This window comes from Malania oleifera, chromosome 1 (assembly GCF_029873635.1).
Source record: "Malania oleifera isolate guangnan ecotype guangnan chromosome 1, ASM2987363v1, whole genome shotgun sequence".
Taxonomy (NCBI): domain Eukaryota; kingdom Viridiplantae; phylum Streptophyta; class Magnoliopsida; order Santalales; family Ximeniaceae; genus Malania; species Malania oleifera.
In genome coordinates, this window is record NC_080417.1 from 36,552,635 (window position 1) to 36,568,212 (window position 15,578).

Sequence of the window (15,578 nt, forward strand, 5' to 3'; positions counted from 1 at the left end):
ATCTTTGGGAAAAATTCTTCGAGTCGAGCCAGGAGATTTTGAGGTCCACATTGTTGAGAAACAATGGATAATGTCCCAAGGATTTACTCTAGAAGAATTTTTACCCCTAGTCATAACTGATACATCTATCTCCTTTGGGCATCCACCTCTTTACAAACAGCTCAATCTACAAGCTCTAATCTTGCATAAACTTATTACATATAATATCCTACCATGTTCCTGTTCTCATGATCATATTTCATTCTTAGATTGTTTTGTTATGTGGTGTATTCTTAAAGGAAAAAAGTTGGATCTTCCAAGTTTACTTATCAAATGGATTATTATGAAAGTTGATGCCCCTCGTGTCATTTTACCATATGCTGGGATGTTAAATATGGTATTTGCTCATTTTAATGTTCTTATACCATCATTTAACTTCACTAGCAAAACCCATTACGATATTTTTTCTAATACTATTCTTAAGCGTATAGGATATAAGAACTCTCCTCAAGGGTGGTTTCATAAGGGACATCGTCATGTATCATCTGCACCACCACCTCAGTCTTCCATACCAGCCTCTTCAGTTCAACTTGACCCAGAAACTCCTTCTTGATTTGTTCCATTTTTTAATCACTATATGACCTTCAGTGATGGAATGCAATCTGGACTTGGTACACTAAGGGAGAAGGTTTCAATTGTGGAAACTCATTGTTCCAGCCTTGTTCAGCGTGTTAACAAGATTGAGAAACATTTGGCCAGTTCTTCTAAAGGTAAATCTCATATGGATATCAGCTCTGCTCCATTGAGTGATGATGAATTTGCTGAAAAATCTTGTGAACAAGAAGAAGAAGAAGAAGATGAAAGTGGGTCTATGGAAGCCTCCAATTGATGTGTCTCATCTATGTGCTATTTACCACTTTTATGTATTAGTGCTTCACCGGATAGTATGTTCTTTATGTTTGTAAGATCTATAAGTACTATGTATTGCAGCACTTCACTATGTTTTTTTTTGTATTACTCTCTTCTCCTTTTTGATTGATGTCCAAAGCAAGAGATTTTTTAGCAAAGGAAGTGCAAAAATGAAAAATGATAATATGCTATGGTTTGTAAAACTATGAATATGTATGGATTATCTTGTATGGATGGATATATATGGGTATGATCTTTTTGCAAGTAACATGAATTCATTACTTAAGTAACTATGACTAATGAATATATCGTGCTTGTTTAAAGCGGGAGCCATGAGTATTATCCTTTATTATTTTTGCTCTCGATTTGTCATCATCAAAAAGGGGGAGATTGTTAGCCTAACAAAGCTTACAATTCTTATTTTGATGATAACAAATTATGATGTGTTTAATATGGTTTAAGTGAAAATTTTTCAGGAAAAAGGCAAAGCTTAAAGGTAGTGACAAAGCTCAAAAGGATGATGAAGTTTATGGATCAAAAAAGTTCTTGAAGAGCATGAGGATTAAAGATAATTTGATGAAAGCTCAAAGAAAAGATTAGAAACTCAAAGATGATGGAAGAACAAGGACTTACTTGAAGATCAAAGGAATAAAGTTTTAAGGATGTTTGTATGTAAGTACTTCAAGTTAATTTCAAGTATAAACTGAATTGAAGCTCTTATAAAATCAAAAGAAACTTAGAAATATATTTTTAGAAAAACCCTAAAGTATGTTTTTCAAATCAAAGAAAAGAAGGGTTTTAAAAAAAAAGTTTTTTTTTCAAAAAAACAGAAGAGCCAGGTGACTGTCTTCATGTGCCAGGTGACTGTCAAAATTAAATGAAGAATTCTCAAAGAGGCAGTAGGGTGCTAGGCGACTGCCTGAACATAGCCAGGTGCCCGGGTGGTCATACTAGGCGACTACATGGGTTCTTGTAGACGACTGCTTGGGTTCTGGCAGGCGACTACCAGTGTTCTGTGTTTTAAGTTTCTTCTATGACAGGCGACTGCCAAGTCATGGTAGGCGACTGTCACTCGAACGTTGGCTTAAAAACTTCCAACGGGAAGATTTTTAAAATGGATTTTTTGGCACTACTATTCTGAAAAACTTGGAGATTACTTCAAGGAAACTTGGGGGACAAGAAATTACTCTTAAACTTCTTTAAATAGCCCCAAACTTCTAGTTGAAATGAGTCACATTCCTCAGGCATGTGATGTCACGCCCCAAACCCTAAAATGGGACCCAGGGGTGAAAATGTAATCTAACATATCCTTGTATCATACAAATCATCCACAGATACAGTACAAAGGATGAGAGTCCAACCTCGTGGGGTTTCCAGGTACCCTAAACACATCCAAACACAATCATATACGCAGTGGAAAAGGTTATTCTATATATACATATGCAGTACCATACCAGGGTCTATACAAGAGCAAAGTCAAGCTCTATCATGCAACATACAATTGGTTGCCCAACACGTCCCAAAATAGCAACCCATCAAAACACAGTCCTAGCACTTACCCAAGTGCTAACCACAGTATACCGGCCACTACGCTCCCTACACCAGGATGCTAGTTCCAGTTACTCGAAGGACCTGTAAAAATGTATGTACAGTAGGGGTGAGACACCTTTTAGTAAGGAAAAACACAGGTTATGTCGGTGTATGGCATTTGAGTGTTATCATAACATACTAACATGCATAGTTCCATAGTCAAAACAATCAAAAACCAGTTCTAGTATTTTTCACAAAACAAGCAATACAATCTAGTGTCATCACACCCTTCGGCTCAAAGCCGAACTGACTGGTGGTATTCACACCCTTTGGTAAAAACCGACAATCTGGTGATATTTCACACCCTTCGGCCAACGCCGGCAGTCTGGTGATATTTCACACCCTTCGGCAAACGCCGGTGCCCCCAATAACCTAGCATAGCATTAGTGTTGAACCGGTTCATGTCTGGTGTTCGTACACCCTTCGGCTCGAAAACCAGTCAATCTAGTGGTATTGCGCACTCTTCGGCAAAAGCCGGATTTTCAAACCTGGAACAATTTGGAACCCCGTTCCTATTTCACCAAGATACAACATATGCATGCTCATATGACCAAACAAACCACACCCATTTGGTAATCTAAAATCACAGTTTTCCAAACACATACAGTTTAAACAAGTCAAGGCACGACCATCCCTATAACACCGTAAAAATCAACATATACGTTTGGTTTTCAACAAAACTAGGGATGCGGTCTGTCGCTGCCTTTTTCCTAAAACTGTAATCATGAAAAACCCATAGTTTTTCCCGTTAGATCCCCCCAATTGAGTAGCCAAAACACACACAGGACCGTGAACCATAGTTCTACCGAGTCCAATTTCAAAAATAACCGATATAAACATAATTCCCCTTACCTTTTCCCCAAATAGCCAATCCCGAACTCTAAGGTCCCTAAATAGCGAACTGAGTTCCAAAACCTACAATCAATAGTACAGAATATACTCACAACATTGTTCCCTACAAAACTACTGGATCATAATTGAAAATCGAGCCTTACCTCGATTTTATACCAAAACCCAAAAATCTCCGAAACAGGATTCCAATCCGTAGAACTTGTAGAGAATCCTTCCACGATCCTTGTGGTAACTTTAGATTCACGATCCTCGCGACGATCGGCGAAGAAATCTAAAGAGAGGAAGTGTAGGGAGAGTTCTAGAGAGAGAGAGAGAGAGAGATATTTGAGTTTTCTTAGTTGAGAAGTAAAGAAATTACTATTTATAGCCCCTTTTATCCAAGCAAACTCATCGACAAGATGGTGTCCTCGTCGACGAGGCTTTATAGTCCTCTCATTGACGAGACAGAGGATTCGTTGACGAATCCTGATATCACTGGTTCCCGAAACTCCTCGGCTTCCCCTCTTCGACGAGCCTCTGAACTTTGTCAACGAGAGATGCATGGCCTTCGTCGACGAAGCTTGTTCAAATACCAATTTTACCCCTCTCTTAATTCTGTAAACCTATCTATCACGGTTCGAGTTCTTACAATCTCCCCTCCTTTCAAAAATTTCATCCTCGAAATTTTTCATCTCTCATTTACATATTCATACCACTGAATAAACATACAACATTCCAGGAAGAAAACTGGCGACTACTACAGCGTAGCCGCTATACCCTCACTTATGGCGGAGGAATACCGTGGTTACATATACAACTATCTCAAGAGTTGACAATACATACACTCCCGATGACTAACCACCTATCCTAACCCAAAGTAGGATAACATACAAGTGCTCAAAACAACTGTGGATATTTCCGGCGTATTTCCATTTCCAGTTCCCAAGAAGCTTCCTCAACCTCGTGGTTCTGCCACAATACCTCCACTAACAGTATTTCCTTAGTACGAAGCTTCTGAAGTTTACGGTCCAGAACCTGAATAGGTATCTCCTCATACGCTAAAGTATCCCCAATTTTCAACTCATCATAACTGATTACATGTGATAGATCCAGCATGTATCTCCTCAACATGGATACGTTAAACACATCGTGGAACCTCGAAAGTGCTGGAGATAATGCAATCCTGTAGGCTACCGGACCCACTCGCTTGAGAACCTCAAATGGTCTGATATACCTCGGTCTTAACTTGCCCTTCCTCCCAAATCTCATCACCCTTTTCATTGGAGTGATACGCAGAAATACCTTACCCTCCACCTCGAACTCTAAATCACGGTGGTGAACATTTGCATAACTCTTCTGCCAGCTCTGAGCTAATTTAATCCTCTCCCGGATTAAACCCACCTTCTCAGATGCTTGCTGCACGAGTTTAGGTCCTAACACCTGACGTTCACCAACCTTATCCCAACACAAAGGAGATCGACACCTCTGACCATACAAAGCCTCAAATGGTACCATCCCGATACTAGTCTGGAAACTGTTATTATAAGTGAACTCTACAAGTGGCATAAATTGTATCCAGCTACCACCGAAGTCTAACACACAAGCTTGCAACATATCTTCCAAGATCTGTATCGTCCTCTTTGATTGTCCATTAGTTTGGGGGTGGAATGTTGTACTGAAAGTAAACTTCATCCCCAGTGCATCCTATAAGCTCATCCAGAATCGAAAAGTAAACCTCGAGTCTCAATCTGACACAATGGACATCGGTATCCCGTGCATTCTCACAATCTTATGCACATATAACTTCGCCAGCCTACTTAAAGGATAGCCAACTTTCATCAATATGAAATGAGCAGATTTCGTCAATCTATCCACGATCACCCAAATAACATTCTGCCCGTGAAGTGCTGGTAGCAATCCGGTCACAAAATCCATGGAAATATGCTCCCATTTCCACACCAGAATAGGCAAAGGCTGCAACGGCCTTGCCGACCTCTGATGTTCAGCTTTCACCTGCTAACACGTCAGACACTGCTCCACGAACTGAGCAATCTGCCTCTTCATACCAGACCACCAGAAGATCTCGTGCAAGTCTTGATACATCTTTGTACTACCAGGATGTACCGTATACAAATAGCGATGTGCTTCCTCCAGAATGTCCTTCTAATCTCATCATTATTCGGAACACATAACCTGGTCCCAAACCTCAGCATACCTCCCTCAAAGATGTTAAACTCTATAGCCAGTCCCTACTGTACCTTTTCCATAACCCTGCCAACTCTGTATCACTAGCCTACGCAGCCCTTATACGTTCAAACAAAGTTGGATGGATCACCAAGCTAGCAAAGAAAGCCTGATGATCACCAATCACTAACTCCACACCAAGGCCTCCCAGGTCTCGTCTAATATGATGCTGAGCTACAACCATAGATACAACCACAGGTCCCGACTTCTAACTCAATGCATCAGCCACCACATTAGCCTTCCCCGGGTGATAACTGATCGTGTAATCGTAGTCTTTAATCAACTCTAGCCACCACCTCTACCTCATGTTTAACTCCTTCTGTGTGAAGAAATACCTGAGACTTTTATGGTCAGTGAAGATCTCACACTGCACCCTGTACAGATAGTGTTTCCAGATCTTCAGTGCATATACAACAGCAGCCAATTCCAGATCATGCGTAGGGTAATTCTTCTCATACTCTTTCAATTGCCGAGAAGCATACGCTACTACCTTACCATGCTGCATAAGCACACATCCTAGACCTTTCAGAGACGCGTCACTATAAATCACAAACCCTCCATCCCCCAAAGGAATGGTCAACACTGGAGTAGTAACCAGCCGGTGCTTCAATTCCTGAAAGCATTGCTCACAATCACTGGTCCACTCAAACTAGACTCCTTTCCTGGTCAATCGAGTCAGAGGCCCAGATAGTTTGGAGAACCCTTCCATGAACCGACGATAATAACTCGCTAATCCTAGAAAACTCCGAACCTCCTGTACATTCTTCGGCCTCACCTAGTCGACTACAACTTCAATCTTACTAGGATCAACCGATATACCATCACCAGTTACCACATGGCCTAAGAATGCAATCTGACTCAACCAAAATTCACTTTTCTTCAGCTTCTTCTCTCGGAAAATCTATAATACTAACCTCAAATGATCCTCATGCTCTTCCGAACTCCTCGAGTATACCAGAATGTCATCAATGAACACCACCATGAACCGGTCCAAGTACTTATGGAAAACCTTGTTCATCAAATCCATAAACACCGCCGGAGCATTCTTCAACCCAAAAGGCATGACCAAAAACTCGTAGTGGCCATATCTGGTTCGGAAAGCAGTCTTCACTACATCCTCAGTTTTAACACTCACATGATGATATCCTGACTGCAAGTCGATCTTCGAAAAGACCTGCGTTCCCTGCAACTGGTCAAAGAGATCATCTATACGAGGTAAAGGATAGCGATTTTTCACAGTCACATTGTTAATCTCACGGTAATCAATGCACATCCATATTGACTCGTCCTTCTTCTTCACAAACAATACTGGAACTCCCTAGGGCGAAACACTAGGTCGAATGAATCCCCTGTCCAGTAATTCCTGCAACTGCTTCTTCAACTCTCGAAGTTCTGCTGGAGCCATCCAGTACAGAGCTTTTGAGATTGGTGCCTTACCAGACAGCAACTCGATCACAAACTTTACCTCACAATCTAGAGGTAAACCAAGTAAATCATCCGAAAACACATCCGGAAACTGGCTGACTACCTGAATATCCTTGAGTCTCAACTCATCCCGCGGCGGCTCCTCTACACAAGTTAGGTACCCTTGACACCCGTCCAAGAGTAACCTCCTCACTTATAGTGCCGACAGAATTTGTGGCGCTGGACGCACACATGGTCCCACGAATTCATACACCTGCTCCCCAGGAGGTCCAAAAACTACCATCTTCCTATGTCGATCACAGCATAACTGGAGAACAACCAATCCATCCTTAGTATGACCTCGAACCCTAACATGTCGTATACCACAAGATTTACCAGTAGCAGCTTCCCCTGAATATCCACTGGGTAGTCTACCAACATCTTCCTACAGAAAGATACACTCCCAGATGGTGTAGTAACAGATAACACCTCATTCATGTCTTGGGTCTCAACCCCACATCGTCCCACAAAATTCATAGATACAAAGGAATGGGTTGCACCCGAATCAAACAAAACATAAGCTTTATTTAAAAGTAACAATAAGGTACCTGTCACCACATTCCTTGCATGCTCAGCGTCCGCTGGAGTAAGAGAGTATACTCTGGCTGGAGCTATATTCATCTGAACGGTTCCCCGAGGTATCTGATTGCTCCCTCGGTTCACACTAGATGCAAGCACGTCTCGCCTCGGTGCATGACAATCACGAAACATATGACCTGACTGGCCACAGTTGTAGCAGTTACCTCCAAACGACCGGCACTCACCCTCGTGCCATTTGTGGCATCTGGTACAACATCCACGAGTCTAGCTCATCTGAGAATCATAGCGCTTGATATTCTGACAGTAACCCGAGCCCTTGTTCCTTTTCTTCCATGATCCCTGACGAGACCCTGTCTGAGAACCAGAAAGTACTGTCCTCTTCCTCGATTCCTGATCCACCTCGTCCTCTCGGATACTGGTCTCAATCACCGTGGCTTTATCCACCAACGCCGAGAACTCACAGATCTGAAGCATACCCACTAGTCTGCGGATATCCTTCCTCAGACCCTTCTCAAACCTCCGAGTCTTCTCATACTCACTCGAGATCAAACATGGTGCAAAGCAGGATAGCTCTATGTACTAAGCCGCATACCCCTACACCGTCAAACTCCCCTGAGTCAAAGTAGAAAACTCATCCGCCTTCACATCACGTACTAAAGTTGGGAAGTATATGTCAAAGAACACTTCCTTGAAACGGATCCACGTCATCTCCTCAGGACCACTCCTCTGCTTCTCCAGCAGATTCACTGCAGTCCACCATCGAACCGCCTCCCCAGATAGCTAGAAGGTGGCATAGAGGACTCGCTGCCTATCTATGTAGTGCAAAACTTCTAGAATCCTCTCAGTCTTCTCCACCCAATCTTCTGCTATCATCAGGTCAGGTCCTCTAGAGAACGTCGGAGGATGCATACGTGTGAACCTCTCAAAGGTGCACCCTGCAGCAATAGGAGAGCGCTCATGTCTCCTCACACTCCGCCCAATCTCCCGTAACACCTGCCTCGTCAAACCTCGAGGCACAGAAGGAGAATCAACACTCGCAGTCTCCTCGAAGCCACTTTCTAGGTCATTATCCTTGGGCTCCATTCTGTAACACAATAGGAATCTATCAGTACCCTACAACACATACAGTTAACACAATGATCCACACTAATCGTGTTAACTGTTCCCTGCCAGGTCTAGGTCTGTCCTGTCACACCAACATGAAAGTCATCAATGATCTGCCCTGCTTTTATTGGAATCGTCATCTCAGGAAAAACATAGGATACCATCGACAAATCCTAGTCTAGCAACCTAACAATCCTCAACCAACTCTACCCATATCCAACATCCTATACTCTGGTATGTGCTCACAGCTATGTCTAACCAAGTCTACAAGACCTAACAACCTGGTTAGCTCTGATACCAAGCTGTCATGCCCCGAACCCTGAAATGGGACCCAGGGGTGAAAATGTAATCTAACCTATCCCTGTATCATACAAATCATCCACAGATACAGTACAAAGGATGAGGGTCCGACCCCGTGGGGTTCCCAAGTACCCTAAACACATCCAAACACAATCATATATGCAGTGGAAAAGGTCATTCTATATATACATATGTAGTACCATACCAGGGTCTATACAAGAGCAAAGTCAAGCTCTATCATACAATGTACAACTGGGTGCCCAATCCGTACCAAAATGGCAACCCATCAAAACACAGTCTTAGCACTTACCCAAGTGCTAACCGCAGTACACCGGCCACTACGCTTCCTACACCAGGACGCTAGTTCTGGTTACTCGAATGACCTGTAAAAATGTACGTATAGTAGGGGTGAGACACCTCTTAGTAAGGAAGAACACAGGTTTTATCGGTGTGTGGCATTTGAGTGTTATCATGACATACTAACATACATAGTTCCATAGTCAAAACAATCAAAAACCAGTTCTAGTATTTTCACAAAATAAGCAATACAATCTGGTGTCGTCACACCCTTCGGCTCGAAGCCGAACTGTCTGGTGGTATTTCACACCCTTTGGTAAAAACCAGCAATCTGGTGAGATTTCACACCCTTCAGACAACGCCAACAATCTGGTGATATTCCACACCCTCTAGTAAATGTCGGTGCCCCTGGTAATCTAGCATAGCATCAGCGTTGAACCAGTGCAAATCTGGTGTTCGCACACCCTTCGACTCGAAAGCCGACCAATCTAGTGGTATTGCGCACTCTTTAACAAAAGCCAGATTTTCAAACCTAGAACAATTCGGAACCCCATTCCTATTTCACCAAGATACAACATATGCATGCTCATATAACCAAACAAACCACACCCATTTGGTAATCTAACCTGTCCCTATATCATACAAATCATCCACATATACAGTACAAAGGATGAGGGTCCGACCCCGTGGGGTTCCCAAGTACCCTAAACACATCCAAACACAATCATATACGCAGTGGAAAAGGTCATTCTGTATATACATATGTAGTACCATACAAGGGTCTATACAAGAACAAAGTCAAGCTCTATTATACAATGTACAACTGGGTGCCCAACACGTCCCAAAATGGCAACCCATCAAAACACAGTCCTAGCACTTACCTAAATGCTAACCGCAGTACACCGGCCACTATGCTCCCTACACCAGGATGCTAGTTCTGGTTACTTGAAGGACCTGTAAAAATATACGTACAGTAGGGGTGAGACACCTCTTAGTAAGGAAGAACACAGGTTATATCGGTGTGTGGCATTTGAGCGTTATCATGACATACTAACATGCATAGTTCCATAGTCAAAACAATCAAAAAACAGTTCCAGTATTTTCAAAAAACAAGCAATACAATTTGGTATCATCACACCCTTCAGATCGAAGCCGAACTGTCTGGTGGTATTTCACACCCTTTGGTAAAAATCGGCAATCTGGTGAGATTTCACACTCTTTGGCCAATGCCGACAGGCTAGTGATATTTCACACCCTCTAATAAACGTCGGTGCCCCTGGTAACCTGGCATAGCATCGGTGTTGAACCGGTGCAGATCTGGTGTTTGCACACCCTTCGACTCGAAAGCCGGCCAATCTAGTGGTATTGCGCACTCTTTAACAAAAGCCAGATTTTCAAACCTAGAACAATTCGGAACCTCGTTCCTATTTCACCAAGATACAACATATGCGTGCTCATATAACCAAACAAACCACACCCATTTGGTAATCTAAAACCACGGTTTTCCAAACACATACAGTTTAAACAAGTCAAGACACTGCCATCCCTATAACACGATATAAATCAACATATACGTTTGGTTTTCAACAAAACCAGGGATGCAGCCCGTCGCCCCCTTTTTCCCAAAACTGTAATCATGAAAAACCCATAGTTTTTTCCGTTAGATCCCCCCAAATGAGTAGCCAAAACACACAAAGGACCGTGAACCACAATTCTACCGAGTCCGATTTCAAAAATAACCGATATAAACACAATTCCCCTTACCTTTTCCCCAAATAGCCAATCCCGAACTCTAAGGTCCCTAAACAGCGAACTGAGTTCCACAACCTACAATCAACAGTACAGAATATACTCACAACATTGTTCCTTACAAAAGTACTAGATCAGAATTGAAAACCGAGCCTTACCTTGATTTTACGCCAAAAACCGAAAATCTTCGAAACGGGATTCCAATCCATAGAACTTATAGAGAATCCTTCAACAATCCTCATGGTAACTTCAAATTCACGATCCTCGTGATCATCGGTGAAGAAATCTAGTGAGAGGAAGTGTAGGGAGAGTTCGAAAGAGAGAGATATATATTTGAGTTTTCTTAGTTAAGAAGTAAAGAAATTCCTATTTATAGCCCCTTTTATCCGAGCAAACTCGTCAATGAGATGGTGTCCTCATCGACGAGGCTCTATAGTCCTCTAGTCGACGAGACGGAGGATTCGTCGACGAATCCTGATATCACCAGTTCCCAAAACTCCTCAACTTCTCCTCGTCAACGAGCCTCTGAACTTCGTCAACGAATTCTGGCTTCGTCGACGAAGCCTGTTCAAATACCAATTTTACCCCTCTCTTAATTCTTTAAACCTATCTATCACGGTTCGGGTTCTTACATATGATATACAGGGGTGGTATTTTTGTGGACCCAAGGAAGATAGAGGCAGTAGTGTATGTTTAGTAGGATATTATCGCCAATTCATAGAGGGTTTTTCTATGTTATCAGGCCATCTGACAAAGTTGACCAGGAATAATGTAAGATATGAATGGACATATGAATAAGAATAGAGCTTTCAAGATTTAAAGTAACGACTTTTCATTGCGCCGGTACTGACAATCCCTTTGGGAGATGAGAGTTTTGTAATCTACAGTGATGCGTCTCAAAAAGGGTTCGAATGTGTGTTGATGCAAGAAAGGAAAGTTGTAGCTTATGCGTCTCAGCAACTCAAGGAGTACAAGAAGAATTATCCGACACATGATTTGGAATTGGCAATGATGGTTTATACGGTGAAAATTTGGAGGCACTATTTGTATGGGAGTAGGTGCGAGATCTTCATAGACCACAAAAGCCTTAAGTACTTCTTCATGCACTACCATCAGTTACCACAGAGAGAAAGCTAATGTGGTAGTTGATGCGTTGAGTCGTAAGTCAATAAATGCAGCAGTATCAGCAATGGTAATTCAACATTAGTTCATAATGCATTTAGAAAGATTTGGTGTGGAATTAGTAGAGGGAAGTCACCAGGCACTCATCGCTAATCTGGTAATCCAACCCGCCTTGTAGGAAAGGATTAAGGCTGCTCAAATGAAAGATGCGAAGTTGGTGAAAATTGTGGATAAAGTGCGGAGTGGACTAAGGCCAGATTTTAATGTCTCATATGACGGAGTGTTGAGGTTCTGTACCAGATTAGGGAGTTTTACTTCGCCTCAATTATTTATGTTATTAACTCACACAGATCCATTTTTTCAATTTTATCATTCTCTATTTTCAATTTCCAATATTTCTTTCATTTCTCATTTTAGCCCATTTTATCATTCTTTCACTTTCCGTTTCCATTTCACTATTCGGCTCATGAGTATCCTTGGTATCTAGTACCAACATCGCGTCTGTAACTCATGGCTACCCTGAGGATCTTTCTTTCCATGCCATGCTTCCCCCCATGGTCAAGGTTGTGCGGCTCGAAAGTTGGATCTAACCGCGGTTGGCTAACCCGATTAGATCAAAATATCATATCACATATCTCACAACTATAGTATGACTGGCTGGCCTATAGCCCTAATCCAGACTCAGGAGGCACAACAACTCTACTAAATAGCTCAATCGACTATCATGCCACACGCTCCAAGAGTCTGTGTGGTTGCACTACACCACTAACAACAGTATCGTGCTTAATATCACAACCTATGATTAGGGTTTCTATAACCATCCATCAGGGTTATCATTACCACATACCCTCAATCATTATGCGGTATTGACATTTCATCAATCATATTTCAATGATTTCATTGCAGCAGTCGCACTTTGCAATATTCACATTTTCCCAATATTCACACTCAGTATACCCAATTCAATAATCACATTTCAATTCCATATTGCAGTATTCATATTTCTTATGTTCACATTTCAATATATACATTTTAGAATTCACGTTCTCATTTTCACGTTTCAATATATTCATATCCATATGCACCATTAATCTCATATCAGTATATCTCAATTCATCTCAATAAAAATGTTCTCATCATTTTCTATGCACATTTTATCATCTTATAGTAGTATATATCGTGTTTCACGTATTTCAACATTTCTCAAAATACCCATATCAGTAATTTACACAATCTCATTTTCATAGAAATAATTTCTATTTACATATAAATACCATATTTCATTATTTTCCACTAACATATCAATAATTCTCATTCCATTATTTTCTCAGAAATTACTCATCATTATATTCCACATTTTCATTACGCATCATATGCCACACAGTTTTCACCTAATATTCATAATATATTAATTTCACAAGGAAAAACACTATAACTTTATTTTTCAAATATTCATTCAATCAATAATATAAAAATACTGCTATAATTTATTTCTCTTACCTGACTTACTAAGAGTCTCATTAAAACTCAAATCCTATGCCATTGACGCCCGAAACTCAAATCCTGCAATTCGCGTTTTTCCCAGATTAATTAACTCATTTCCCAAAATAATACCCATATAACCTTCCCTAGGCTCCATATACCCTGAATTAACATTTAAATTAATATTTAACACCCTCACTTGGTTTTCTGAACTATGCCTGCGGGGTCCCGAAATTATACCCACGACGCTCATCCGGGCCTCGAATTCCAAAAACCCTACTTCAACCTCAGAATGCCCAATATTCTAACATTTTTAAATCAACTGTAATTAAATAATAATTAGCCCCTTAATAACCCCTTTATCCTAATTTTGGGGTTATGCCTACGACGACCGTACGAGAAATCCACTCCGCTAGACTTGTATAAAATTATCCCTAGATTCTCGTGGTAGTGTCCGATCATCAATTGGACTTAAAATTTACAAGAAATTGAGGTAAAAGTGAAAATTTAGCTTACTCCAGGAGATACGCCTACGCCGCTCCTACAACTAATCCGCTCCGATAGAAATGACGGCAGCGGAAAATGGAGTCCAGCGATATTTCCTGATTCCCGATCGGGCGAGTATCCGTCGAGAAAAATGAGGAAAGAGGGAGAGAGAGACTGAGGAGCAAGAAAAGGATTTTTGGGGGGGGGGAGCTCTTTGCGTAGCTCCTTTAGGCCTTCCTGAAGGATTTAGATCCTTCAGGAAGGTATATATATATATAAAATAATAATAATAATAATAATAATAATATTTTATTAATAATAATAAAAATAAAACTAAATTTTAATTATTATTATTTTTTTCTTTTTTATAAATTTAATTAATTAATTAATTTAAAAATTTAAAAATTTAAAAAAAAAAAAATTTTTGGAATCACCCCACTAATCTTGTATAATCATTTTTGGGATTATTACAAGTTGTATGGTTAGATTCAGCAACATCATCAAGTTCAATGTCAATTTTTATGTCCTTGGAAAGCTTCATGACAAGGTCTTTGAAGACAAAACATTTTTGAAAAGGATAACCAAGAAATTGACGGTATTTGCAATAGTTTGTATCGTCTACCTTCCCCATTTCTTCAAGCTATATACACTCTAGAAGCTTAATGAATTTATTTTTCAATAGTTGATCAAACATTTTTAGAACGTCTAAGTCAGGAAAAGGGTACCATTTCTCTCCATGTTCCTTTAATCTAAGGCGTCTCCCTTCACCATTTAGGCAGTTCCCTTTTCTTCTTTCTTGCCTTTCCTTGTTATCTTGATAGGAGTAGTGTTTATGACCATTGAGTCTTTCATCGAAGATTTAATATCTTTATTTACTTCTTTCTTTTCCTTCCTATGGTCAACCACAAGAGGAGTTTGATTACCATGGCTCAAGATACATATCTCCATGTCATGCGCATGTGCAGCTAATTCTTCAAATATGCTTGGTTTAATTCCTTTGAGAATATATAGCAATTACCAATGCATGCCTTGAATGCACATCTCTACAACCAAAAATTCTGAAATCTGCTCTTTACAATCAAGACTTAAGGCACATCATATGTTGACATAATCCACGACAACTTTATTTTTCCATTGCGTAGTGTTTGTTAGTTCCATCAAGCTAACATTGCAATGCGTTCTGTACAAGCGGTTTAAGAATTCATTCTCAAGCTAATCCCAACTATCAATGGATTCAAAATCTAAATATGTATACTAATAAAATGCATTTCTTCGCAAAGATTAGACAAATTGTTTAACAAAAAGATCACCACGAGTTCTAGCATTCTCGCAAGTTTCAACGAAATGGGAAACATGTTCTTTTGGGTTGCCCTTTCCATCAAACTGATTAAGTTTTGGAAGTTAATATCATTTGACATTTTTATGCTATTGATACGTTTTGTGTAAGGCTTTGAATACATAAGGAAACTTTGAGATGGACT